Here is a 27,006-nt window from a genome sequence, read left to right on the forward strand (position 1 = left end):
GAAGAGGAATGGCAACCACTGACAATATAATTATGAAGGTCTCCAAAGAACAATTGAGCAGTTTCCACTATAGAACCTGAGCAGATCCTATGCTCAAAATATCTGCTTTGGAATCAGGTGGTAGAATTTAGAGATTATCTATTACAGTTCCTTCACTTTATAGATGGGGAAAACTATGTAAAAGGGTGGTAGGTGGTTTTCCAAAGTCTCAGAGGTAGTAAGTAGCAGAGATGGGAATTATCCCAGGTCCTTGGTAGAGTGGAAGGAACACTAGAAAAACAAACAAACAAAAAACAAAACCTGGATTCAAATCCTTACTCTACCATGTATTAGCTCTATGGTCTTAAGAAAATCACTTTACCTCACTGGTACGTCATTTCCTCCTCTGTAAAATGAGAAAGTTGGACGTAACTGTTAGTTTTAAATTCTAAATCTGGCCCCATGTCTTCAAATCCAGGAACCTCTCCATCATACCACATTGTATGTTTGATGGCAGTAAGCAAGAGCTCTGTTGCTAAATTAGAGAACAACTGTGACAAAATCTGGAATGTTCTTGTGTTTGTTGCTCTGTTTTCATAATTATCTGACATCCCAAGTCCATTGACAAATTACACAAGCAAGATGATGAGTGTTTATGTAGTAAATGGTTATACTGGAGCTCTCTCTCTCCCTTACAACAAATTACCAAAGCCATTTTTTAAAAAGAAAATATGAGTATAGTAGAATTTCTCTGTTTGCACACACACACACATACACACACGTCTGTGTATACCAGATATTGTTGTGGTCCAGTGGCAATTAATTTATATTCTATTTGAATCCCTTTAATTTTTGTTTCTTTTTTATTCCTACAGCTATATGCTCATCCCAATTAAGTGCAATAGTAGTTTTGCAAAACTTAAATTCAATTGTATATAGTATAGTGGCTAGTGATGGATTTTGGAGTTGGGAAGACCTGAACTGAAATCTTATTTCAGATACATCCTAACTGTGGGAGCATTAATAAATCACTTAACTTCTCTCAGCCCCAATCTCCTTATCTGTAAAATTGGGGGGGGGGCTGTAATTCATGGCCTCTAAAGTTATATAGCTCTTCCAACTCTAAATCCATTATTTTATGATCCTGTGCCTATTTCCTGTTGCCTGGCACAGTTTCCATTCTGAAGATACTACTAAACCCAGGCGATCAGAAGCAATATAACTCCATTTTCAAGATCTTCATGTAAAAAAAATGATATGCTCACCAACCTAGAACCTGAACAAAGCTTGTCCTGATCTCAGCTACAGTTCTGGGACTTAGATATGTCAGGCATGGCTTAAATGTCCCCAGGACTCTATTTTCCATGAAACATCGGTCCCCCAGAACATTGTTCATAGGAAGAAATTCTGTGGATTTGATTTCCCACAAAGCTTTATGCCTGAATAGAAAAATATCATTACCAGGAGAGAATTCTGAGTGTTGTGGAATTTCCTGGGAGAAAGGAGACATAAGTAAATGGCTATAACTTGGGTTTCATAGAGATGGAGATGACTCACCCAGACTGCTGTTGGTGGAGAAAGAAGAGGAGTCTCATGAGTAAATCAAATCAGTAACATTGTTCCCAAGTCTAGAATTTTTATTAAAAGCCTAATAGCTTGAAGCCAATGAGATTCTGCTCTCAAAAAGCTACATCATATTTCTGTGCCAGCCACTTAGAGATATTTAGTGCCTGACTCTTTTATCCACCCCATTAGTTTTCATAGGAGAGATAGGTTCCTCATCCCTACTTTAATTTTCTGGAATGAAGGTGTTCATTGGTGTATCTAGTTCAACAAAATCCATTCTAATAAGCATTTATTAAAGGGCAGCTGACAGTAATACTAATGTGTGACTTCCCATTGTTATGTACTGAACTACCTTGTTTAATTTTAATGAAGTACTTTGACTTTTTTTTTTCTACAAAGTCTATAATGTAGTCTGCACTAAAGTTTGAGTCATATTTTCATAATTGTTATTACCCAAAACACATTACATTGAACTTGTAGGTAGAGAGGAATTCCATAATTGAGGAAAATTCATTATATACATACACACACACACACACACACACACACAAACCTTTTGTCTTGAAAAACACAAAATAAGCGTCTTAGAAAGTGTACTCTGTTCATGACAGCCTAAGGATACAAGTTGGATGCCTCCACTTTACCCAATACTGGGGCATTTGACATACTTGAGGTGATATGCAAAGCTCATTTCCTAGCAGCACCAAGAATTGTTGTTCAGAAGTGTAAGTTTCACAAATGAAATAAACAGTTTGCTGGGGCCATGTATTCCAGAGGATTTCTGAGATAATATTGATTCAGGGTAATTAGACTTGGCCTTTCTCTCAAGGGGACAGGGAAATACATAGATATAAACAGCCAAAGATAACTGCTGTGTTCCTACTAGATGACAAAGAGGAAGTAACAACTCTGTATACATCCTTGTCTTACTTTCCTGTGATTGGTATCTCTATAAATGTGTGGTGATTTGCTTCCCTTGCACTGGTACATTTCAAGAGCATGCCAAAAACTTGTGTTTACTCTGAAGTATAATGGAATATAAGCACCCTTCAAGACACACTTCAATTCTGGGTAAAGCTGTCAAGATTCTAGGTCGACAATTCTCAGGGTATCTCAGGATCATGAAAAGCTGAGGCTCTTACAAAGGACACATGTATCCTCATTGTATTATCTTCTATTTCAGGGGTCCTTAGGTTCTATGAACTCTGTGTGTGTGTGTGTGTATATATATATATACATATATATATGGCATATAATGTCCAGGCACTTCACACACACACACACACACACACAGAGTTCACAGAGAGAAGTGGGTGTGTTTCTTTTATAATACTATTTCTTTATTTATTTTATACATTTAAAAATCTCATTCTGAGAAGTAGATTACCAAAGGAGTACTGCTTCATTTTTATTTTAATAATTGTACACTGTAGCTAGGAAAGTTTACTAAAGATAAGCAATATGTGTTTCCAAGAAATCCCTTCTTAAACCATGAGATACATTGCACAATGTCCTTGTGAGTAGAGTTCATTTTCTAACCCTCCAATAATAGTACCACTTGATCATACAAAAATTGACATTTATTATTGCCCCAGGTAAGGCTCAAGTTAGTGAGATGGCATCACTCCATGTCATAGTGAAGAAGCAAACTTTTCAAATGAATGTTGTGTTGTATGTAACCTGTAGGCAAAGGGTTCTAACTAACACGTTCAACAGAACAAGAGAAATTTCTGGTCTATGATAGCTGTAAATTGTTTAGACCCACTCATGGAAGGCCAAGCTCTCTGCTCTGAGATTCAAGGGGTGGGACAAACACTATAATAAGGAAGTAAGGTAGTTAAAAAACAGGAAAGGAAATCCAGGAACCAAATAGCCACATTTGCCATTAAATTATCTCGATTGAAGACATTAGAATACAGGAAAAAAACATTAGATCTGGAGTCCAAAGATCTGAGTTCAAATCCCAGCTCTGACACTGCCTGTGTCATCTTTAGCAAATGATTTAACCTCCCTAAATCTCAATTTATTTCTCTTTAAAAGGAAAGGGTCAAATTAGGTGGCCTCTAAGGTCCTGTCCAATTCTAGTTTCATGAGCCTTTAACTGAAAGACTGTCAAGGCTTAGAGTTGTATCTTTTTCAGAGAATCAAACAATAATATTCAAGATTCTGCAGCCTTTACCAGAGAAGTCATCAATGGCCACAAGTGAAAGATGAGTGACCTTGAATCAAAATCAACTGTGATTATAACTATAATCAAGAAAGACAATTTCTACATTATTTTGCCACAAGTTTTTACTCCTTTCCACAAATTCTACACTCCAGCAACACTGGGCCTTATCATGGCCAGATCTTCATGACTCTATTTGGGGTTTTCTTGGCAAAGATAATAGAGTAGTTTGCATTTCCTTCTCCACCTCATTTTACAGATGAGGAAACTGCAGCAAAAATGGTGATTTGCCCAGGTCACATAGTAAGTTTTTGAGGCCAGATTTGAATTCAGGAAGATAAGGCTTCCTGCCTCTAGGCCCAATGTTGTCTGCTATACCAACCAACTGTCCTAATAACTGCCTACTTCTTTGCAACACAAAACTCCTATCTCTCAGCTCTATCTTTTCACTGGTGACTAGTTGTGATAGTAATGGCAATTAAAGATTCCCCTGTATTGGCTTGGTTTTCAAATTGATTGTGTTAAAACCCAGAGTTTGTTAATCCCACCTGTGGGATGGGCTTGTTGATGTGAAAAGAAAGTCCTGAATTGGGAGGAGCTAGTGACGTAGATTTGGAGATTTGGAGACACAAGAGAGAGGCGGAAGCTCTTTTTGAAAGCAGCACCTCGTGGAGAGAGAGAGACTAAGAGAATTGCTGGTGGCCGCTTTGAATTGCCCTGGACTTTTGAGACCTGCCCCCTGAGCTGCCAAGGACTGAGGAGACATGGCTGTTTTGCTGGTACTTTGTCTGTCTGTTTTGATGTTATTTTGCCAGATTTGTCCACTGGTGAAAGACTGTCCTTTTGTTGAAGAAGTCCTGGAACCTGGCTGTTCGCTAAGAAGGCCTGCGACTGTCCTGCAGACAGAGAGTGAATACTGTCCACTGGTGAGGGACAGTACTGTTGTTGCAGGGGTCTGGAGACTGTCCTGCAGACAGAGTGAATACTGTCCACTGGTGAGGGGCAGTGCTGTTGTTGCAGGGGTCTGGGAGCCTTTCTGTTGGTTCAGAAGCCCTGAAGAAGGATTTTCTTGTTGTATGTTTACAGAAATCCTGGGAGAGGGCTTTGCTAATGTGTTCAGGGGTTCTAGGACTGTTCTACAGACAGAGGATAAATTCATGAAGGGACTGGCAATGTATCTTATGGCCTTGCTAAGCCTTGTCTCCCCAGGAACTAAGATTGCTGAGAACTTGCCTCGTGTCAAGATGAAGAAAAGACCTCCATTTGGGTATTAAGTGCTGTGTTTAAACTTGATGTAACTCTGGGGTAGATTCAATTGTGATCCTAGGGGTGGGGAACTTTTGACCTTATTGTGCTCTGTGATTGACAAATGAAGGTACTTTACCTATGTTTGGAAAATAATCTACATTTGAGAAGAGGGGCTTTGTGGTGGACTTAATCAAGGTATAGCCTAGGGGTGGAGAAGTATTTAGAACAGAGACTTTGTAATTGATTGAATGATTGGAAGGTCCTGGGGTGGGGTAGTACTTGGAGATTATTTAATCACACTTAGTAAATGCTGTATTTTGAATGATGTCATGTTTTAATCTTCTCTGTTCTTGGTTGGTCACTGAATAAAATAGAGAGCACCTATGCTGGTATTTTGAACCTGGGAAGTTGCCTTTGCTTGGTATTACCTTACACTAGTCCCCCTGTCTGGAGTGCTCTCCCACTTCATCTCTGCCTCCTGCTTCTCTGATTTCCTTTTAGAGCTAGTTCAAAATTCTACCTTCTGCAGGAGACCTTTTTTTCTTACCTCTTTCCCTACCTCCCTTCCAATAACTTCACCTCTGGAACGCTTTCCACTTAATACTGTGTCTGTGTGTTCCATGTATCTCTGAGTAATTTTTTTTTGCATGATGCCTCCTTTAGAATGTGAGGTCCTTGAGTTCAGGGACTATGGTTTTGTCTTTTTTTTGTATCCCTGGCACTTAGCCCAGTGCCTGGAACATAGTAAGTCCTTAATAAATGCTTCTTTACTAATGACTGACTAGTAAAGCCCATTATTAGAGTTACCAAAGCCCCCATGCCATCTTCACTGGTGATAGTGACATGCCTTCCCAAGTAAATATTCCTAGAAGCTGTGTTGTGATGTACACTATGGTTCTTTCACAGAAAAAAAATCCACTTGCCATTTTGACAGAGCTGCTCAAGAATTTCTTCCCCCCACCTTTCCATTCTTGCTTTGGAATTAAAAGCAATTTATTTTATATAAATTTTGTTTTTGGTGTGAACTATAAAACAATAACATTTCAATAAACAAACAACTGTAAAGAGGATTATATATAAAGCTGTGAATTTGATATTATATTGTTTTTCTTTAAGTGTATATTGTTTAACATGGTAACAACAAAACTGCCTCCTTGTCTGTGTCCCTTCTGACTCTTGTTTTTTTTTAAATTTTGATGTTATTTTATTTCTTTTCTGATTCACCATCACTATCCACAAACTCATTCCACTCCATATCCCCACTGTATAAGCTGTAATAAATAATAATAAATATCTTGTAAAAAATAAATTTGGTCAAGCTTAACAAATCAATACATTGGCTATGTTTGGAAATGCCTGTATTTTGGTATACATGTCATTATCTCCCCAATGTAGTTTAGTTCCTTGAGAGTGGAAACTGTTTCTTTTTAGTTCTTTTTTTTTTTGTGCCTTGAATATGCCAGACTCGTAATAAATGTTTGTTTATTGGAATTGAATTAGTTTTATCCTAGCCTTGCTATATCCCTTGGCAAAACTGAGTAGTAAATGATGCTTGGCTCCACATTTCCTATACTGGAACTTCTGTGCACCCATTCCCTGCCCTCTCTAGACTCCATGATGAACACATTTTGCATTCTTCCTGATTCTGTGCTATTGGATTGCACATTTTATTCACTTAAACTCGCTATCCCACATCGTTTTCTCCTTCTTCAACACCCAGTTCAAATGCCACATCTTCCATGAAGCCTTATCTGACGACCCCAGCCCAGGGATCTCTGCCTCCTCTGAACTCCTCTAGCAATTATTGACTGTTTAATTCATTTGGCAATTGATCATGTACTGCCTTGTGGCACCCCTTAATGTTTTATTGAACAATTATTTAACTCTTTTATTGTTCCAGCTCTGTGGCAAGAAAACAAGTGGGAAACTTTCAGTTGCTAGGATCCAACAATTTCAGAGTTAGAAAGGCACTCAAAGACTACCTAGTCCAATGCATACCTGAACATAAATCTATCATACAGTATTCCTGACAAGTAGCTATCAAGCTTACATTTGAAAATATTCATCGAGAAAGAACCCACCATCTACTGGGACAGCCCATTCCATTTTTTCAATCCATCTAAACTTGATCTCAGTTCTTTCTTTCATGAGAACAAAAATTCCCCTCTACATAATAGTCATTCCTTAAAATATTTTGAAACAATGATCATATCTTTCCTAAATTATTTTCTCTAATAATAATAACAACAAAGAAAATGATAATAATAATATCAATGATAGCAATAGCATTCATAAAGCACTTTTAGACTTTCAAATCACTTTGCAAATATTTCATTTGATTCTCACAACAACCTTGGGAAGTAGGTACTATTATTATCCCCATTTTACTTATGAGGAAACTGAGATAGACAAAGGTTAAGTGACTTGCCCAGGGTCACTCAGTTAGTAAATGTCTGAGGTTTGATTTGAATTCAGGTCTTTTTGACTCTAGGTCCAGGCAGATCCTGGGTTTTATACCCTCTGTTCCTTAAAGGCAAGCAATCAACAAACTTTACAGTGCCCACTGCATTTCAGCTATGATGTTAGATTCTGGGAGACAAAAATAAAATCAAATAATCCTTGCCCTCAAGGTACTTACATTTTAACAGAGGAAACAATATGTATGGATATATTTTTTTACAAAATATATAGAGAGCAAATGTAAGGTGATTTTGGGAGTCAGGCAATTGGGGGTAAACAGAAAATTGGTCCCATGTAGGAAGTTGTGCTTGAACTGAGATTTGAACAAATCTAGGGGATATGAGAAAGGCATGAGAGAAGGCCTGTGCTAAGACAAGGAAATGCGAATTCTGTGTATGAGGAACAAGACGGTCAGTTTGGCTTGAACATAGAATGTAGGAAGAGGAGTAATGTGTAACAAACCTGGAATGAGAGACTGGAGATAAACTTTGAAACACATTAGCTGCCAAACAGAGCACAGTGAGACTATTATTTTTCTCAGTCTGGACACTATGGTTTCTTTATATAGCTCAAGATGACATTCACTCTTTTGGCTGACATATTACAAAACCATTGACTGCATTACTCTGTGGACTTTGAATGGGTCTAGATCTGCCAAAGTCTCAAGGCCTCATGGTGTGGGCACTAAACAGGGAGCAGAATATATGCCTCCTGATCCTAACTAGCCCTATGATCTTGGACAAATAATTATGCCTCCCTGGTCTTCAATTTCCCCATTTATAAAATGTTGTATTTGGAAGAGTCAATCTCCTTATGACTTTAAAAATTTTGTGATTTCAACTTCCCAGTGATTTTGATTGGAGAAATCAATCAATGAGAGATATCAAAACATTCCAGCATCTGCCTTTAGAGACCATGCTGAGAGAGAGGGGAGACAGAGTCTTCTTCCAAAACCCTGGGCTACCGTTAGAAGGTGTCAGATACCACCTATCATAAATTTTTTGGACAGCACATCCCACTGCTGCTGCTGGCAGTCAGCTGTTTTCCCCTCACCCCCCGCTAATGCTTTTTCAACATGATACAAACGGATACCCCCTCCCGAGGAGGAAGTGAGCATTTCCAGAGCTGCCCTGGATTTGTGGCTGGAAAGCCATGAGTTCCCCCTTCAAAATGCCCCTACTGGAATGGAGCCCCACATGCAGCGATTTTCATTTGCATCTCTGTGAGATCTCATTGAAAAATGCACATCTCCCCAGAAGGTTGATTTAATGATAACTATCCTTGGCTTCTTTCCACAGTACAGTTTGATGCCCCATGCCAAACAATGTTAAAAAGGAGAGGTAGAAAAGATGACTTGTTTCCTTTCGTCTGAAATGGAACATGAATTGTTTTGTTTTGTTTACTTTGACAGGAGACAGAGAAAGGAACTGTGGTATAAAGGAAAGAATACTGGATTTGAAGTCACAACACCTGAATTTGAAAACTGACTTTATTACTGACTACCTGTGTAACCTTATGAAAGTTATTTAACTTCTCAACTGGTCTCAATTGATCCTCAGTTTTCCTCAACTGTAAAATGAAAGCTTTGGACTAACAAATGGTCCCTTCCAGCTCAAGTTCCATGATATTCATTATTAGAATCTTTTTGTCTATTTAGAGAGAGAGAAAAAAAAGCCTAGCTGATATTTCTGTAGCCCTTAATACACATTCTCTAAATTGATCATAATACCACATGAGGTAGCAAGTGTTCCCATTCTACAGATAAGGAAATTGAAACACAGAGAGACTAATTGCTTTTGCTTATTTACAAACCTAATAATCTGTTATATGTCCAGGCCCAGAACCTTGGTCTGCTGATTTCCAGTTCAGAGTTCTTGTCACTATGTCACAGCTGCTTCTCTCATTATAGGATTACAGATTTCAAATTGGATAGGACCTTATTGGTCATCTATTCTAGCCCCTTCATTTGACAGAAAAGGAAACTGAGGCCCATAGGGTTTAAGTGACTTGCCCAAGGTCACATAGGCAGTCAGTAATAAAGTCCTAGAACCTGGATTTGTACCTAGATCCTCTGTCTTGAAATTCATCATTCAAAAACTGTATCACAATTACCGCTATGCTTCTGCTGCATGCTGGCACTAATATTCAAAAATTTCTCAAGGGACCATGATACTTCCATTTCAATTTTGATCAATAGGCTTCTGATGTTAACAAAGCTGGAATATTAAACCACAGAAGTGCCCAACCTGGAGTCAGAAGACAGGGGTTTACCTCGTATTTCTAACCTTCGTGAGCTCTGTGATTGTGAGAAAGTCATTCCAGCTCTTTGAGGCTAACCTTCCTCATTTATAAAATGTAGATAATAAAATATATGCAACCTACTTAGAACTGTTTTTGTGAGGAAGGCATTTTGTAAACTCTTGTATTATATATGAATCATACCATCATAATTAGGAACCAAACATCAGTTAAAGAGATACTAACTTCTTACTTATACGTTCCACTGACTCCTCACTGGGCATCACTAATACTCACATTTGTGTCTGGAGATTGTTTTGTAGAAGGAATCTATTCCATAATTATCTTTTAACTAATTCTTGTTATTATCCATGATAGGAATCAGTCATATTGCAATTAACAAAGGGCAGTAATTAGGAGGATTTCTCTATTTCTTTTCACCAAAAAAAGAAAAAAAGAATGACAATTATAATAAATTTCTTCTGAGGCCATGTTTTGATAACAAATTTAGAGCAAAAAAACCCCAACCAGTATATGACCTCCTCACAAAACACAAGAGTACAGTAAAAGAAATTAGTGGATATTTTTCCCTTTTCACTCTCCTTTCTCCCCCCATCTCTGAAATAGCAACTCCAAAAGCTACCTAGGTCTTTAGGCTCCCACTTCCCTGATATCTGATACCAGCTGTCTGTTTTGGTTTCATCAGATTGCACACCCCAATCTGACTCCTAGCAGCTGGCAAGGCTTCAGCCATCTGGAATCACAGTATTCTAACCTCAGAACTAAAGGTACTCAGCCAGGGATGTGGCTTTCTCCTTCATGTATGAAAGACAGTCTTTGCATTTTCCTATTTCAGCTATTGGATTGATACCTGATAAAGACTTGTATGTTCTTTGCTTCTGACCACCTTTATTGCTCATATTAAAAAAAAGGATTAAAATGAAAGAGAGACAGTATAGTGCAAAAGAAGGAGCAGTGGCTATTTAGCCAGAAAACCTGGGTTCAAATTCCACCTCTGAGACTTATTATTTATATAACCTTGGGTAAGGTAATTAACTTCCTTGGGCCTCAGTGAGGTCATCTGTAAAATGAAGGGGGTTGTACTAAATCACCTCTGCAATCCTTTCCAGCTCAAGATCTCAGACCCTATGAATGCCAGGCTTTTCCATCAGGGACACCCATAGATCTATCCCCACTTCTCTCTTTCTGCTTTTACCTTTTCCACTCCCGCATCCTCCCCCACATGAAGGGATCCATATGCTCTGGCAAAGAAGGGCTGGAGCTTTGAGGAGACAGAGTATGTCAGGCAAGCAGTTGTCTCACCAACACTTCTAATATACTGTCTCCTGATCTTCATTCATCCTTGCTTGAAATCCTAGCTCTGATTTTTTTGGATCTCAACTATTATTTCAGTCCAGGAACAGAGTCTCAAAATTTGAAAGGCCCTTAGTAGATCATCTAGTCTAACATATAGCTAAACCTGAATCCCCTTTCTGTCTATAACATATTGGACAAAGAATCATCCAATCTTTCCTTGAAGACTTCCAGTGAGGGGGTAGACCTATTACAGCCCAAGGCAGCTCATTCTGCTTTTGTGTGGCTTTAGTTCTTAGGATATTTTTTCTTGCATATTTCTCAGGAAAAAGAAGTTTCAGACAAACTGGATGGGAGATCAGAGGACCTGGTACAAATCTCACCTCTGACATTATTTGTAAGGTCAGGTGCCAGAGTTTCTGGGGAACTTGAAAACCAAGAAGCAGAACTAGAATGAAGATGCAAAGAGGCAGATTTAGACTTAATGAAAGAATTGTCCTGCTCATTAACATTTGCTGGCATGCCAACCACCATGGGTGAATTTAAGGGACGCTATTTCTATGCCTTTGTCCTTTGGAGGATTGAATTTTATCTCACCAGAATCTGGTTTAAGATTCAGTTTTCAGGAATACAATATTAAAAGTGTGTGTGTGTGTGTGTGTGTACACATGTGCATGTTCTGGAAGGTAGGGGAGCCCCTTTATTTGAATTCTTTCTGCAGTGGGTACAATTCTGCAAGCAAAAGAGGATATTGACTTGGATACTGTTAGATAGGTGATCAACTACATTGAACCCCAGACAAAGAGCAGCTGCCTGTGGCTCAATGTTAATTTGGTAGAGCCAAAGGAAGATACGATGAGGAAATGTGAATGTACTGAGTAGTATCCCACAGGGCTTGGCCCTTGAGTCCATTTGACTCGATATCTTTATTGACAGTCTCAAACGAGAAATCAAGACTAGACTTACCCCATTTACAGATGATTCTACATTAGGTAGGGTTGAGAATAGCCTAAAAGATAGGAATAAAAATCAAAAGAATATTAATGAGCAATTGAAAAGTATTTATGTAAAATGTGGATTAAATTCAAAAGACACACATAATGAGGTAGAGTACCAAGAGAAAAAAAAATAAAAATCGAATAATCTTGGATGAGAAAATACCAATTACACAAAAGTATTCTTGAGAAAAACTCAGTGAAAATTGCGGACCATAAGGTGAATATAATCCAGACATATAGTGAAAAAATTCTAATATGATTATAGAACATAATTCATCCCATTGCAATTCAACAAGAACTTCTCCATTGTTGCTTCTCTAGCAAGCAATTGTACTTGGTGATGGGGATACAAAGACAATATGAACTGGGCTTTGGAGGAACATAAGGATTAAAAGATGCTAAATGTAATAAGATATGGTGCAGTGGATAGAGCGCTGGGCCTGGAATGTGGAAGACCTGAGTTCAAATCTGGCCTTAGACATATACTAGCTGTGTGATCCTGGGCAAGTCCCTTAATCCTGTTTGCCTCAGTTTCCCATCTATAAAACAAGCTGGAGAAGAAATGGCAAACCACTCCAGTATCTTTGCCAAGAGAACCCCAAATATGGTCACAGATAGTTGGACACAACTGAAGAATGACTCAACAGCAACAACAACAACAATGAAAGATAACATGGGAATGCATTCTAGTTGCAGGGAATAGCATGTGCAGAGGCACAGAGGCAGGAGTTCAAGAAGATATTTTAAAATTCAACAAGTATTTGGTGAGCTCCTATTATAATCAAGACCCTAAGCTGGAGAATTTGGAGGACAATAGGTGGACAAAACACAATTACTGCCCTTAAAGATGTTGGAATAGAAGAGATATATCCTATGAGAGTAGGTTACTCATCTGGCTAAAAGCAGGGGGCAAGACCTGATTATCACTTGAGTTCTACCACTCCAAATATCACTTGAATTCAAATGATATTACTGAGTGCCCACCATGTAGCTGGCATAGGAGAGGCAAGACCGAAGTTTACAAAAGAGTTAAGTGACAGCACAAGGAAGGGTATGATTAGGGGATCCAGTGAACAATAGAGACCTTAAGAGCAATAGATAAATCTTTAAATAAGCTGTAGAATGAAAGAGCCCTTTTTCACTTAGGCATTGGTTCTTTAAAGAGATTTCCTATAAGACTATGATAGGTCTCATCATGATTTATCTTTGGATCTTTCCCAGCTTTTAGCATAATCTAGCATAGTGCACACATCTTGCCTGAAATAGATATTTAATAGATTGTTCTTGATGTTGTGATTGTCCTTCATTTTCAAAGAGGCCCATGGCATCAGGGAAATGATAACATGACTTGCAGTTGACTTTGATTTGAGTGAGGGAGGACTATGCAAGGTCACCAGTCTCACTTTCTCCTCCAGAGCCTATTGGTTGGTTGAATGAATGAATGAACGAATGAATGAATGAATGAATGAATGAATGAATGAATGAATGAACTAGTTTCTACAACTAGAGCATCAGCCTCTGGAGGGCAAAGGCTATAATCTGCACCACTTTGTTTCTATAGTGTTTATAACTATGCTTTCCACATAGCGATTTTGCTTTAGATAATGCATATAGATGATCGTTTACAACAAACATCCTATTAAAAAAAACAGGATACTATAGTGGATAGTGTTTTGAATTTAAAATAAGGAAGAACTAAATTCAAATTCCCATCTGGCACATAATAGTTGTGTGATCCAGAGCAAGTCATTTAACTACTCTGAGACTCAGTTTCTTCATCTCTAAAATGAAAAATAATTGTATCCACCTTAGTTGTTGTGAGGATCAAATGAGACAATCTATGTAAATTACTTTGCTGATTGTAAATTGTCATGTAAATGTCAGTTATTATTACTTAGACCATCTTTTCTTACAATGTTAGTCACTGTTGTTTTTCAAATGACTTCACAATGCCAGGTGATTATAGAGCTGTAACTAGCAATTTGGATACCTGGAACAAGTGGCTTAAACATATCCTCAAATAAACCCTGATGGGAAAGACCACAGGACACCAGCTTCCTGTAATGGGAGAGACCTCAGACATTAGGAGGCTACCACTAAGGAGGCTGACATCCACAGGATTTGATATCTGGAATGCCTGTTTCATAGGGAACAAATCTTACTTCCTCCTAAATCTTTTCCCCTCCCATTCCTTCTATTATTGTTACTGAGAAATGGCTCCCCCCAGGTGACATAGTCTCTCTGGTCACCCTTTCTAGTACTGGTTGTATTTTAACTAATTCCCCTCAGCTCATTGGTCAAAGCAGGAGAGTTAGAACACTCCTTGCTCCCCATTGCCACTTCCAGGTTCTCTCCTTATTGCTTTCTTTAGCAGTTATTGTCTACAGACCCCCCGGTTATTCCCCTTCCTTTCTCAATGAATTTAGTACATGGTTCACAATTTTTCTCTTCTCAACTCCCACCCTCATACAGAAGACTTCAACATAAATATTGACTTTCCCTCAAAACACCCTAACTACTCAGTTCCTCAGTCTACTCACTTCCCATCAGTGACTCTTCCACCAAACCTCAGCCACACACAAAGTTAGGCATACTCTTGATCTGATCATCAATCACAAACATACCACCTACATGTTCAAGAATTCCACAATTCCCTTATCTGCCCACAACTATTAGTCTCCATGACCTCTAATCCCTTGATCCCTCAATTCTCTCCCAGGCCATCTCACCTGCATTAGCTACTCTATGCTTCTTTTTCCCATCTTGATCCCTTGGTGAAACAATTCAACTCTACACTGTTCTCCTCTCTTGAATCCTTAGTCCCCTTATCATATTGCTGAAAATATCCTGCCAAGCCTCTGCCTTGGATGACTCCCACCTATATAGATTTGCTATATTTGCTCCTATATTTTGTGCTACTGAATGAAAGTGTAGGAAATCATGTAGTCATTCTGACTGTATCCACTACAAATTTATATTCCACAACCTCAACTGGGCCCTCACTGCTGCCAGGCAATCTTAGTATAACTCCCTTATCAACTCATTATCCCACTCTTCACAGCAGCTCTTCTAAACATTTTTCATTTTTCATTCCTCCTCAAACTTCCCACGGCTCTCCCTGTCCCCATCTCTCAGATGAAATCCTTACCTCATATTTTACTGAAAAACTATGACCATTCACTATGAGCTCCCTCTTCAACCCTTTTCCTCATCTCCTATTCCCTACATTCCTTCTCTCATTATTTCCTCCTCCAGCCCTATTTTACATAAGGAAGCGGCCTCACTCTTTACGAAGGATAACCCTGCTACCTGCTTAAGCAATCCCATTTCATCTCACCTTCTCTAACAAATTGCTCCCTGTCATCCCTACTCTATCACTTATTTTTAATCTCTACTTGTCTACTGGTTTCTTCCCAACTGCCTACAAATATATCCATGTCTCCTCAATCCTTAAAACAATTAAATAAAATTTTAAAAAGGCAAAGAAAAAACCCTCACTTGATCCCTCCATCCTTGCTAACTATCATCCTATATCTCTTCTGCATTTTGTAGCTAAACTCCCCAAAAAGACTGTCCATAACAAGTGTCTCCACTTTCTATCCTCTCACTTTCTTCTTAATTACTTACAGTCTAGCTTCAAACTTTATCATTCCACCAAAAATCATTCTCTCCAACATTACCAGTGATCCATTATTTGCCATATCCAATGATGGTTTCTCAATCTTCATTCTCCTTGACCTCTCTACAGTCTTTGACGCTGTTGACCCCCCTGTCCACATTTTAAAAAAATTATTTATTTGCTTTTAGTTTACAACATTCAGTTCCAAAAGTCCTTGAGATCCAAATTTTCTCCCCCTTCCTCCCCTTCATACTCTCCCCTCCATGCTGGCATGCAATCAGATATAGGTTCTACAAATACCTTCACATTAAAAATGTTTAATGTGAATTGACTAATGAGTCAAGCTGTAAAGAAAGATCGTAACCAACGGAATGAATAACAAGAAAAAAGGAACAAAACCAAACAAAAAAGAGAGAGAGTAAGTAGTTTGCTTCAATCTGCACACTGTAATTCTTTCTCTGGATGTGAATAGCCCTTTACATCATGAATCTTTTGGAGTTGTCTTATAGTCTTGGTTTGCTGAGAAGAGCCCACTCTATCAAAGTTAGTCATCACAGATATGATGTGTCTGTAATTGTGTACAATGTTCTTCTGGTTCTGTTCCCCTCATTCAGCATCAGTTTATAGAATTCTCTAGTTAATATGAAGTCCATCTGCTCCTCATTTCTTATAGCACAATAGTATTCCATTATATTCATATACCACAACTTGTTTAGCCATTCCCCAATCGATGAGAATCCCCTTGATTTCCAATTCTTTGCCACCACAAAAATAACTGCTATAAATATTTTTGTACATATGGGTCCATTTCCCACTTCTATGATCTCTTTGGGATACAGTCCTAGAAGTGGTATTGCTGGGTATTTACATTTTTTAATAACCCTTTGGCCATAGTTCTAAATCGCTCTTCAGAATGATTGGATCAGTTGAGAACTCCACCACAATGCATTAATGTTGCAATTTTTCCACATCTTCTCCAGCATTTATCATTTTCCTGTTTTGTCATGTTAGCCAATCTGACAGATGAGATGTGGTACCTCAGAGATGTTTTGATTTGCATTTCTCTAATCGATAGCAATTCAGGGCATTTTTTCATTTGCTTATAGATATCTTTAATTTCTTCCTCTGAAAACTGCCTATTCATATCCTTTGACTATTTATCAATTGGGGAAAGACTTGTATTCTGATAGATTTGACTCAGTTCTCTGTATATTTTAGAATTTGAAAACTTTATCAGAGAAACTGGTAGTAAAAAATTCTTTCCCAATTTTCTGCTTCCCTCCTAATCTTGGTTACACTGGCTTTGTTTGTACAAAAACTTTTCAATTTAACATAATCAAAGTTATCCATTTTACATTTGTCAATGCTCTCTGTCTCTTGTTTGTTCATAAATTCTTCCCTTCTCCATAAATCTGACAGGCAAACTATTCCTTGCTCTCCCAGATTGCTTGCAGCATCAGCCTTTATATGTAGAATGTGAACCCATTTAGACTTTATTTTGGTATATGGTGTTAGATAATGGTCTATGCCCAGTTTCTGCCGTACTATTTTCAGTTTTTCCAGCAGTTTTTGCCAAATAATGAGTTCTTATCCCAGAAGCTGGAGTCTTTGAGTTTATCAAACAATAGATTACTATAGTTATTAACTACTGTGTCTTGTATACCTAATCTATTCCACTGATCCACTACTCTATTCCTCAGCCAGTACCAAGTAGTTTTATTATCGCTGTTTTATAATACAGTTTAACATTTGGTATGGCTAGGTCATCTTCCCTACCATTTCTTTTCATTAATTCCCTTGATATTCTGGACTTTTTGTTCTTCCAGATGAATTTTGTTACTATATTTTTCTACTTCTATAAAATAATTTTTGGTAGATTGATTGGCTTGGCACTAAATAGATAAATTAATTTAGGTAAAATTGTCATTTTTATTATGTTAGCTCAACCTAACCACAAGCACTTGATGTTTTTCCAGTTATTTAGATCTGACTTTATTTGTGTGAAAAGTGTTTTATAATTGTGTTCATATAATTCCTGAGTTTGTTTTGGCAGGTAGACTCCACAAAATTTTATAATGTCTACAGTAACTTTATATGGAATTTCTCTTTCTATTTCTTGCTGTTGGGCTTCGTTAGAAATATATAGGAATGCTGAGGATTTATGTGAGTTTATTTTATATCCTACAACTTTACTAAATTTATTTATCATTTCAAGTAGTTTTTTATTTGATTCTCTAAGTATATCATCATATCATCTGTAAAGAGTGATAGCTTAGTCTCTTTTTTGCCTAATCTAATTCCTTCAATTTCTTTGTCTTCTCTTATTGCTATAGCTAACATTTCTAGTACAAAATTGAGTAACAGGAGTGATAGAGGACATCCTTGTTTCACCCCCAATTTTATTGGAAATGCTTCTAGCTTATCCCCATTATCATGATATATAATACTTGCTAATGGTTTTAGATAGGTGCAACTTATTATTTTAAGGAAAATTCATTTATTCCTACTTTCTAGTGTTTTTTTTTTTTAATAGGAATGGGTGTTATATTTTGTAGAAGCTTTTTCTGTGTCTATTGAGACAATCATATGGTTTCTACTAATATTGTTTTTGATACAATCGATTATACTGATATTTTTCCTAATATTGAACCAGCCTTGCATTTCTGGAATGGATCTTACCAGATCAAAGTGTATTATTCTCATGATAATTTGCTGTGATCTTTTTTGCTAATATTTAATGTAAAATTTTTGCCTCTATATTCATGAGAGAAATTGGTCTATTATTTTCTTTCTCTGTTTTTGCTCTTCCTGATTTAGGTATCAGTACCATACTCCTATCATAAAAAGAATTTGGTAGGACTCCTTCTCTAATTTACCAAATAGTTTATAAAGTATTGGAATTAATTGTTCTTTAAATATTTGATAGAATTCACTTGTAAATCCATCTGGCCCTGGAGATTTTTTCCTAGGGAGCTCACTGATGGCTTGTTCAATTTCTGTTTTTGACTTGGGATTATTTAAGTATTTTACTTCTTCTTCAGGCAATTTGGGCAACTTATATTTTTGTAAATAATCATCCATTTCACTAAGATTGCTAAATTTATATGCATACAATTGGGCAATTCCTAATTATTATTTTAATTTCCTCTCCATTGGAAGTAAATATACTCTTTTCATTTTTGATATTGATAATTTGGTTTTCTTCTTTCTTTTTTTAAAGCAAATTGACTAAAGTTTTATCAGTTTCATTGGTTTTTTTATAAAACCAACTCTTAGTTTTATTTATTAGTTCAATAATTTTCTTAATTTCAATTTTATTTATCTCTCTTTTGGTTTTCAGTATTTCTAGTTTGGTATTTAGTTGGGGATTTTCAGTTTTTTTTTCCCTAGCTTTTTCAGTTGCATGCCCAATTCATTGATTTCCTTTTTCTCTATTTTATTCATGTAAACATTTAGACATAAAAATAAACCTTCCCCTAAGAACCACTTTCACTGAATCCCATAATTTTTAGTATGTTTTCTCATTATTGTCATTCTCTTGAATGAAGTTATGGATTGTTTCTATGATTTGTTGCTTGACCCATTCATTCTTTAGGATTAGATTATTTATTTTCCAATTAGTTTTCAGTCTTTCCTTCTATGGCCCTTTATTACATATAATTTTTATTGCATCATAATCTGAAAAAGTATGCATTTAATATTTCTGCCTTTCTGCACTGGATTGTGAGGTTTTTTTTTACCATAGTACATGGTCAATTTTTGTTTATGTGCCATGTACCACTTAGAAAAAGCTATTTTCCTTTTTTATCCTCATTCAGTTTTCTCTAGAGGTCTAGCATATCTATGCTCTCTAAAATTCTATTCATGTCCTTAACTTCTTTCTTGTTTATTTTGAGGTTATATTTATCAAGTTCAGAGAGGGGGAGATTGATGTCCCCCATTAGTATAGTTTTGTTATCTATTTCTTCCTCTAACCCTGCTAACTTCTCCTCTAAGAATTTGGATGCTATACCATTTGGTGTTTATATGTTTAGTAATGATATCACTTCATTGTCAAGGGTGCCTTTTAACAGGATATGGTTTTCTTGCTTATCTCTTTTAAATATATCTATTTTGGGGTGGCTAGGTGGAGCAGTGAGTAAAAGCACTGGCCCTGGAGTTGGGAAGACCCAGGATCGGTTCCGGCCTCAGATATTTAACACCCACACACACACACACACACACACACAAAAACTGGCCTTGTAACCTTGGGCAAGTTACTTAACCCCAATTGCTTAAAAAAATTACATACATACACACACACAAATATATATATTTTACTTTGGCTTTGTCTGAGATTAGGCTTGCTACCTCTACATTTTTTTTTTACTTTAGTTGAAGCATAATATATTCTACTCTAGCCTTTTACCTTTACCCTGTGTGTATCCCCCTGTTTCAATTGTGTTTCTTATAAACAGCATATTGTAGGATTATGGCTTTTAATCCATTCTGCTATCTGCCTACATTTCATAGCAGAGTTTATACCATTTACATTCACAGTTATGATTACTATCTCTTTCTTTCTCTCCATCCTATTCCCTCACCTGTTTAGGCTTTTATTTCTCCCTTCTTCCTTCCCCTCTTTAAGAGTTTTCCTTTTGACCACCACTTTCCTCAATATTCCCTATTAGCCCCCTCCCTTTTCCTACCCTTTCCCCTTACTACTTCTTCCCTCCCTTTTAACCACTTCTCCCCTCCTTCTTTCATCTTTCCCCTCCTACTGCCTGTAGGACGTGTTAGATTTTTATACTTTAAAAAGTATGTTATTTTCTCCGTAAACCAAATCTGATAAGAGTCTTCACATTAGATTCCTGTACTTAACTGAGTATGTTATTCCTTCCTTGAACCAAAACCAATGAGAGTAAAGCTCATACAATGTTCATCTGCCTCCCTCCTTTCTCTGTACTATAATATGTTTTTATGCCTCTTTATGTGGCATAATTTACCCTTTTCTGCCTCCTCCTTTTCTCCCATTACAATCCCTTTGTACCCCTTAATAATTTTTAACGTCATATATTATATTGACGTTATCATTATTATATTACATTATCATATAACATATTAGTTAATTTATACCCACACCCTCTATCTATGTATATCCCTTTTAAATTTCATGATAATTATACAGTTCTCATTATTGACAGTTATCATCCTCACATCTAGGGATGTAAACAGTTTCCTCTTATTGAATAATAAGTTGTGTGTGTGTGTGTGTGTGTGTGTTCCCTTTTTACCTTTTTATGTATCTCTTGAGTCTTGTATTTGGAGATCAAATTTTCCATTGAGCTTTGGCCTTTTCAACAGGAATGACCATCCTCTTGCCTAAAAGATTATGCTCAGTTTTGCTGAGTTGTAGTGCAAGCTCTTTTGCCTTACAAAATATCATATTCCAATCCCTCCAATCAAAAGATGCAGAAGCTGCTAGGTTCTGTGTGATCCTGACTGTAGTTCTGCATGAATTATTTCTTTGTGACTGCTCACAGTATTTTCTCCTTGACCTGATAATTTTCAAATTTGGCTATAATATTTCTTGGAATTTTCAATTTGGGACCTCTTTCAGGAGCTGTTCGGTGGATTCTTTTGATAATTTATATTATAATATAATATGATAATATTCTTTTGATATTTTACCTGCTGGTTCTAGGACTTCAGGGCAGTTTTCCTTGATGATTTCTTGGAAGATGTTTTCCAGACTCATTTTTCATTATGGCTTTCTGATAGACCACTCATTCTTACATTATCTCTTCTGGATCTATTTTCCAGGTTAGTTATTTTTACAATGAAATATTTTACATTTTCTTCTATATTTTCATTCTTTAGATTTTGTTTGACTGATTCTTGATGCCTTATAGAGTCATTAGCTTCAATTTTTCTAATTCTAATTTTTAGTGAATTGTTTTCCTCAGTTTTTTACCTCTTTTTGCATTTGTTCAGTTTTTACTTTTAAGGAGCTATTTTCAGTTAGATTTTGAATCACCTTTCCCATTTGATAAATTTCAGTTTTTAAGGAGTTGTTTTCTTCAGTGAATTTTTTTTTCCATTTTGCCTATTGTATTTTTAAAATAATTGGTCGATTTATTTTCAACCTCTCTAATTTGGCTTTTAAAATATTTCTTGAGCTCTTCCAAGAATGCCTTTTGGACTTGAGACCAGTGAATATTCCTTTTTGATGTTTCAGATGTGCGCATAGGGTCAATGCTGTCCTCTTCTGAATTTGGTTCTTCTCGCTCACTACAATAGGATTCTATAGTCTGTTTTTCTGATTTGCTTTTTGCCCATTGTGATTGTTTATTTCCTGACTTTTAAAGTGGATCTCTGCTTCTGGGGTACATAGGGTTCTGACTCATGCTTCTTATACTGGGAGTTATGGTCTGGTTATTGGCCTTGTGTACTATGGCCTCTGAGTGCCTAGAATGAAGCCAAGGCCAGGCCTTTCAGCATTTCCCAGGGGTTACACTGAGGCTCATAGTATGAGGTTTGGGGGAGTGGTTGTCTGGACCTGAGCTAGAGCTCAGGCAGGCTCAGTCACAGGTGGCCAGGGTCGAGCTAGTGTCTGTCAATTGCCCTGGTTGTGTGAAGGCACACCTGCGATTCTAGTGTTAGCACTTGCTGGCTCAACCCCACTGGGGTTCAGGATCTCCCTCTCATTGGGATACTTCCCACCCTGTACTTTAGCCTCAGCACAGGCACAGCAACATGCTTCCTCTAGTTTCCCCAAGCTTGCCACTGGTTTCACTATTTCAGGATTTTACATTGGGGCAATATTGTCTGGGTTTTTCAGGGTCAGTGTGTGTGTGTGTGTGTGTGTGTGTGTGTGTGGATGGGAGCAGCTATGGTTTACTCTGCCATCTTGGCTCCTAGAAGTTCATGTAGGTGATTTTTAAACATCCAGAATGTGAGCTTATAGCCAAAGGAGTAGCTGCTGCAGATGCCACAGACCCTGCACTTGTCTCTTATCCAGCTCCAACAGACCCCTGTCCTTTGGTGAGAGGTTTGAGAATCACCCCTGCAGTGGGGGAGACAGTTCACCCGGGCTTGCTCCAGCTCCACTATGGTTGGGTTTGTGCTGGTGCAGTCCATACACTCTATGCTCTGTGCTCCTCCCTCCCAGTGTAACAAATCCTACTAGTTGACTCTAAGCACTTTCATGGGCTGGAAATTTGCCACACCCTATCTCCCAATGGAATATGTCACTCTAAAATCTGTTCATATTCACTTTTTTAGAGGTTACTGAAGAAATTCATGGGAGAGTTCAGGTGAGCTCCTGCTTTTCACCTCTGTGTCCTCCTAAATACTCTCTTCTCTCTAGGTTTCTGGGGTATCACTCTCTGATTTCCTTCCTATCTATTTGACTGTTCCTTTTCCATCTCCTTCAACAGACCTCATTTAGTTCACACACTCTAACTATCAATGTCTCTCAGTGTTATCTATCCTACATGCTAGTCTCTTCTCCCTGTATTCTATTTCACTTGATCTCATTGTTTTTCATGGATTTATTTACAATCTGTATGATGCTGATTCTCAAATCTACCTATCTTGCTCCCAACCTCTCTGTTGACCTTTAATCTCACAACTTAAAATGCCTTTCAGACATCTCATTGCCAAATATGCCCTGCCAAGCCTCAGCCTTGGATCACTGTGCAGTAGACGTGTCCAGTAGATATCTTAAACTTTACATGTTTAGAACAGGACTATCTTTTCCCTTAAACCCTCATACCCTCCTATTTTCTCTATTACTGTAGAAGGCAACACCATCTTCCCAGTCCCTTATACTCTCAACTTAGATTTCATCCTGGACTTCTCACTGTCTTTCACCCACCACCACCACCCATATCCAAGCTGTGGTCAAGGCATATCAATTTCACCTTTTCAACATCTCTCAACTATTCCCCCTCTTTCCTATGACACTACCACCACTGTGGTACAGGCCTTTATCACCAAACACTTGAACTATTGCAATATCCTGGTGGTGTGTCTGGGTCTTTTCTCTGACTATCCCACATGCATAGAATGCTGTCACTCCTCAATTCTGCCTCCTGTTTTCCTTGGCTTCCTTTGAGTTTAAACTAAGATACCACCTTTTATAGAAAGTCTTTTCTAATTCTGGTCCTAGTCTCTATGCTGAAAGAGGGGAAAACCCCCCAAATGTAAACATAATAAAATTTTATATTGCAATATCTTTAAAAATCATTCTTTTCTTACATCCTCTAAATTTCAGTGCCTTATGTACAAATATATTACTCTACACTAGTTATGTTTCTGCCAAGGTTGGGAGTAGAGTGCACTCATGATGAAGAAGTGGAAATTTCCTGTAATATTAGGCTTTTGTAGGTATGAGGACAAGTATATAGAAGTAAAAGGAAGGCAAATTTCAGCTCATTGTAAGGAAAACTCAAGAAATAGAGCTATCCAAAAGTAGGATGGCCTGGGGGTAGTGAGGTACCTATTTCTGGATGCCCTGAAACAGAAAGATTATGATTATTTACTGAGGGGAGTTATATATAGGAGTCATGATTTTGGTTGGGGTCAGGACAGATGATTTCTGAGGTCCACTACAACTCTTAAGTATAGGACTCTATCACTGCATGGTAAAAAAAAAAAAAAAACATCTTACTGGAAAAAGAACAAGAAGTGTTAAGATTTCAGAAGAGAAGACGGTAGAGATGCAGAGGGAGGATGACAGTTATCTTCAAATACCTTAAAGATTAACTTGAACAAGAGAAAAAAATTACTTGTTTTCAGAGGGAAAATTAGGAACAAGGAAAGAAAATGGCAAGGAAAGACAGGCAACTCTCTATGATTATAAATAATAGAGCAGGTGCTGATCTGTACTGATTGGTAGAGGAAGTTTCCTTATTGAGAATTCCCAACACAAAAGAAATGAAAGAGCCTGTCTAAAAAGGCAATTCAATTCAGCAGACATTCATTCAACCCCTGTCGTGCGCAAGGTGTTTGGTAGGATGTAATGAAAAGCATACGTGGCATAGTTTCATTCTCATGTAACTTCCAGTCAAACAGATAAATATGCATATACATATATCTGCATATACGAATATATAATATGTGTGTGAGCATTTATGCATTAGGCAATTCTAATAGATGTATATATACAAACACGAGTTGCTTTGTGAAGTGATGAGTTTGTTGTCTCTGGAAGTGTTTCCAGCAGAAGGTACATAGGCGACCGAGTGCCAGGAATGTTTCATAGCATTTAGAATTAGAACAGGTTTTAGCAATTACCTAGTTCAACTGTTCAGTTTTATAGGGAAAAAAGCTGAGATTCAGAGAAGTTGTCGCTTGTCCAAGGTCACACAGGTGGTAAATACCAGAGCATATATTTGAACCTAAGTCCTCTGACCCTAAATCTAGTACTTTTTCCAAGCACAATCTGCAGGGAAATAATATATTAGGTAAAGGTTACAGAAGAGAATCTATTGCATTTTTACAAGACTAGGTCTTCTCATTTTGACAAGGCTGCAAGTACAGGGGCTGCTCGTGAGCCCAATTCTACTGTTGTTGGCACAGGAACTTTGACTTGCTCCATTTCTGATCTAGGCCAGTTAACTCCTTATTAGACAGTTTGGTGGCCCAGTATCCTCAGAGGCTTCACCATATTAATGGCAAACTTAGTTTGGACACCAAGTTGGCATATCCAATACAGTCTAGAACTCCAGAGCTCAAGAGATTCTCCAGCCTTAGCTTTCCTGATAGTTAGTATTATAAGTATGTACCACTTCACCAGACTGGACTGTATTTCTGAAATTATACCATGCTTTTAGATAGTAAGTATTTAGTAAAATAAAATGTTGATTTACTTGATCCTAAGCTGTTCACTGATGCAAAAGCCCATTTTTTTTAAGACTGATATTTTCTCAGAAAAACTATATAGTTTTGAATCATGGCATTCCTTGGTCTAGTAAGAATTAAAATTGCAGGTGACCAATGGAAGAAGACATGATAAGTCTAAGTACAATAAAATATATTACCAGTGAAAACATATGTAATATGTAATAGGTGACATAAAAGAAACCATTGAGGATATGTACAACCAGAAAAGAAAGTAAGCTGGTCACATATAGAGAATGATAATCAATAAATACATAGTCTTACTGTTACCTTAGCCTTTTCAGGGAATTAAAAGAAGCAGATAAAGGTCTATAGTAGGATGGGTGGATATTCTCTACATTTGTGGAAAGCCATGCACAAGAATTATACAAAATGAGAAAATATGGATAGTTGCCATATAGATAGATGGAAGAGGTACCTGCACAGTTAAGAACACATCTCGATCAAAATGCACAGTCAACTTTCATAGTGACAAAGTTCATACCATGAATCCTTCGTAGAGGATAAAACCTACACCAGTTATAAGAGCTAAACTTGGTCACTATGCTAGAAGATCTGTGAAAATTAAGAATTATTTCATTTTTAATTAATAGTTCCATATTTATAGTTATCATTTAATTGTATTACCAGTACTATTTCATTTTTATTATATTATCATTTGATGTTCATATAGAAACAATGCTAAGAAAAATCACTATCCTATTGTTACTTTATGTTTAGTGTTTTAGTTAACCAATAATCCAGTGGCTTCCCTCTGTTAACTATTTCCTATTTATCTTGTATATAGCTTGGTAATGTAGTTGTCTTCCTGTTGTTTCCCCCATCAGACTGTAATCTCCTTGAGGGCAGGGGTTATCTATTGCCTCTTTTTGTATCACTGACATTTGGCACAGTGCCTGGCACATAGTGCTTAATAAATGTTGATTGACAATAAAAAAGCATTATAATCAATGTTTGGAAGAATATTATCATCTTAATCTTCAAAATTTTCTACTATGTAGCTAATAGAATAGTCCTAGAAAAAGTTCCAAGATTACATTTTCATATTTTATGTTCATGTATTATGGCACAGATGGATGAAATCACTGCTTTTGGTAGGTGAATAATAGTATTCACCAGATCATTTTCTGTAGGCTCATTCCTGATACAACTGTAATAAACATAGGAAAGCAGAGGACATGTTTCTTATCCTGCTCCCATACGATTTTGTTCTAATCTACTAAGTATATTTTGAAAGCTTTTTACTTGTGGTGGTTTGGAAATCATGAATTTTTGGTATGGTGACATCTATTAAAAAATTGTTCTTAAGTGTTTATGGATCTATATTAGGTCTGGATAATTGTGGGCAACAGATCTGTGATAATGATCTGGACCAGGATAGTTCATTTATTGAGTTTTCCAGAATGTTTTGAAGTGTGTATAAGTTCATCACGAAGACTGAACTATAATTTTAGCCACCAGGTCATGTATTTCTAGATATTCAATAGTGGTTATAATTATTATCATCTTGTTCTCATCTTTCAGCGTGATTC

The 27,006-nt window shown here is 37.2% G+C and overlaps 1 long non-coding RNA gene across 1 annotated transcript in view; it reads right to left on the minus strand.

Annotated features, from left to right (window-relative positions):
* The window catches only part of LOC138143509 (uncharacterized), a 174,019-nt gene that overhangs the window by 29,841 nt on the left and 117,172 nt on the right, over positions 1-27,006 (minus strand). The window contains exon 3 of the long non-coding RNA XR_011163706.1: positions 11,939-11,981. This is a non-coding gene — a long non-coding RNA (uncharacterized lncRNA). The remainder of the gene's footprint in view (positions 1-11,938; positions 11,982-27,006) is intronic.

This window comes from Petaurus breviceps, unplaced genomic scaffold, assembly GCF_028583685.1.
Source record: "Petaurus breviceps papuanus isolate PSGF00001 unplaced genomic scaffold, PetGlider_PUasm1.0 90644, whole genome shotgun sequence".
In the NCBI taxonomy this organism is placed as follows: domain Eukaryota; kingdom Metazoa; phylum Chordata; class Mammalia; order Diprotodontia; family Petauridae; genus Petaurus; species Petaurus breviceps.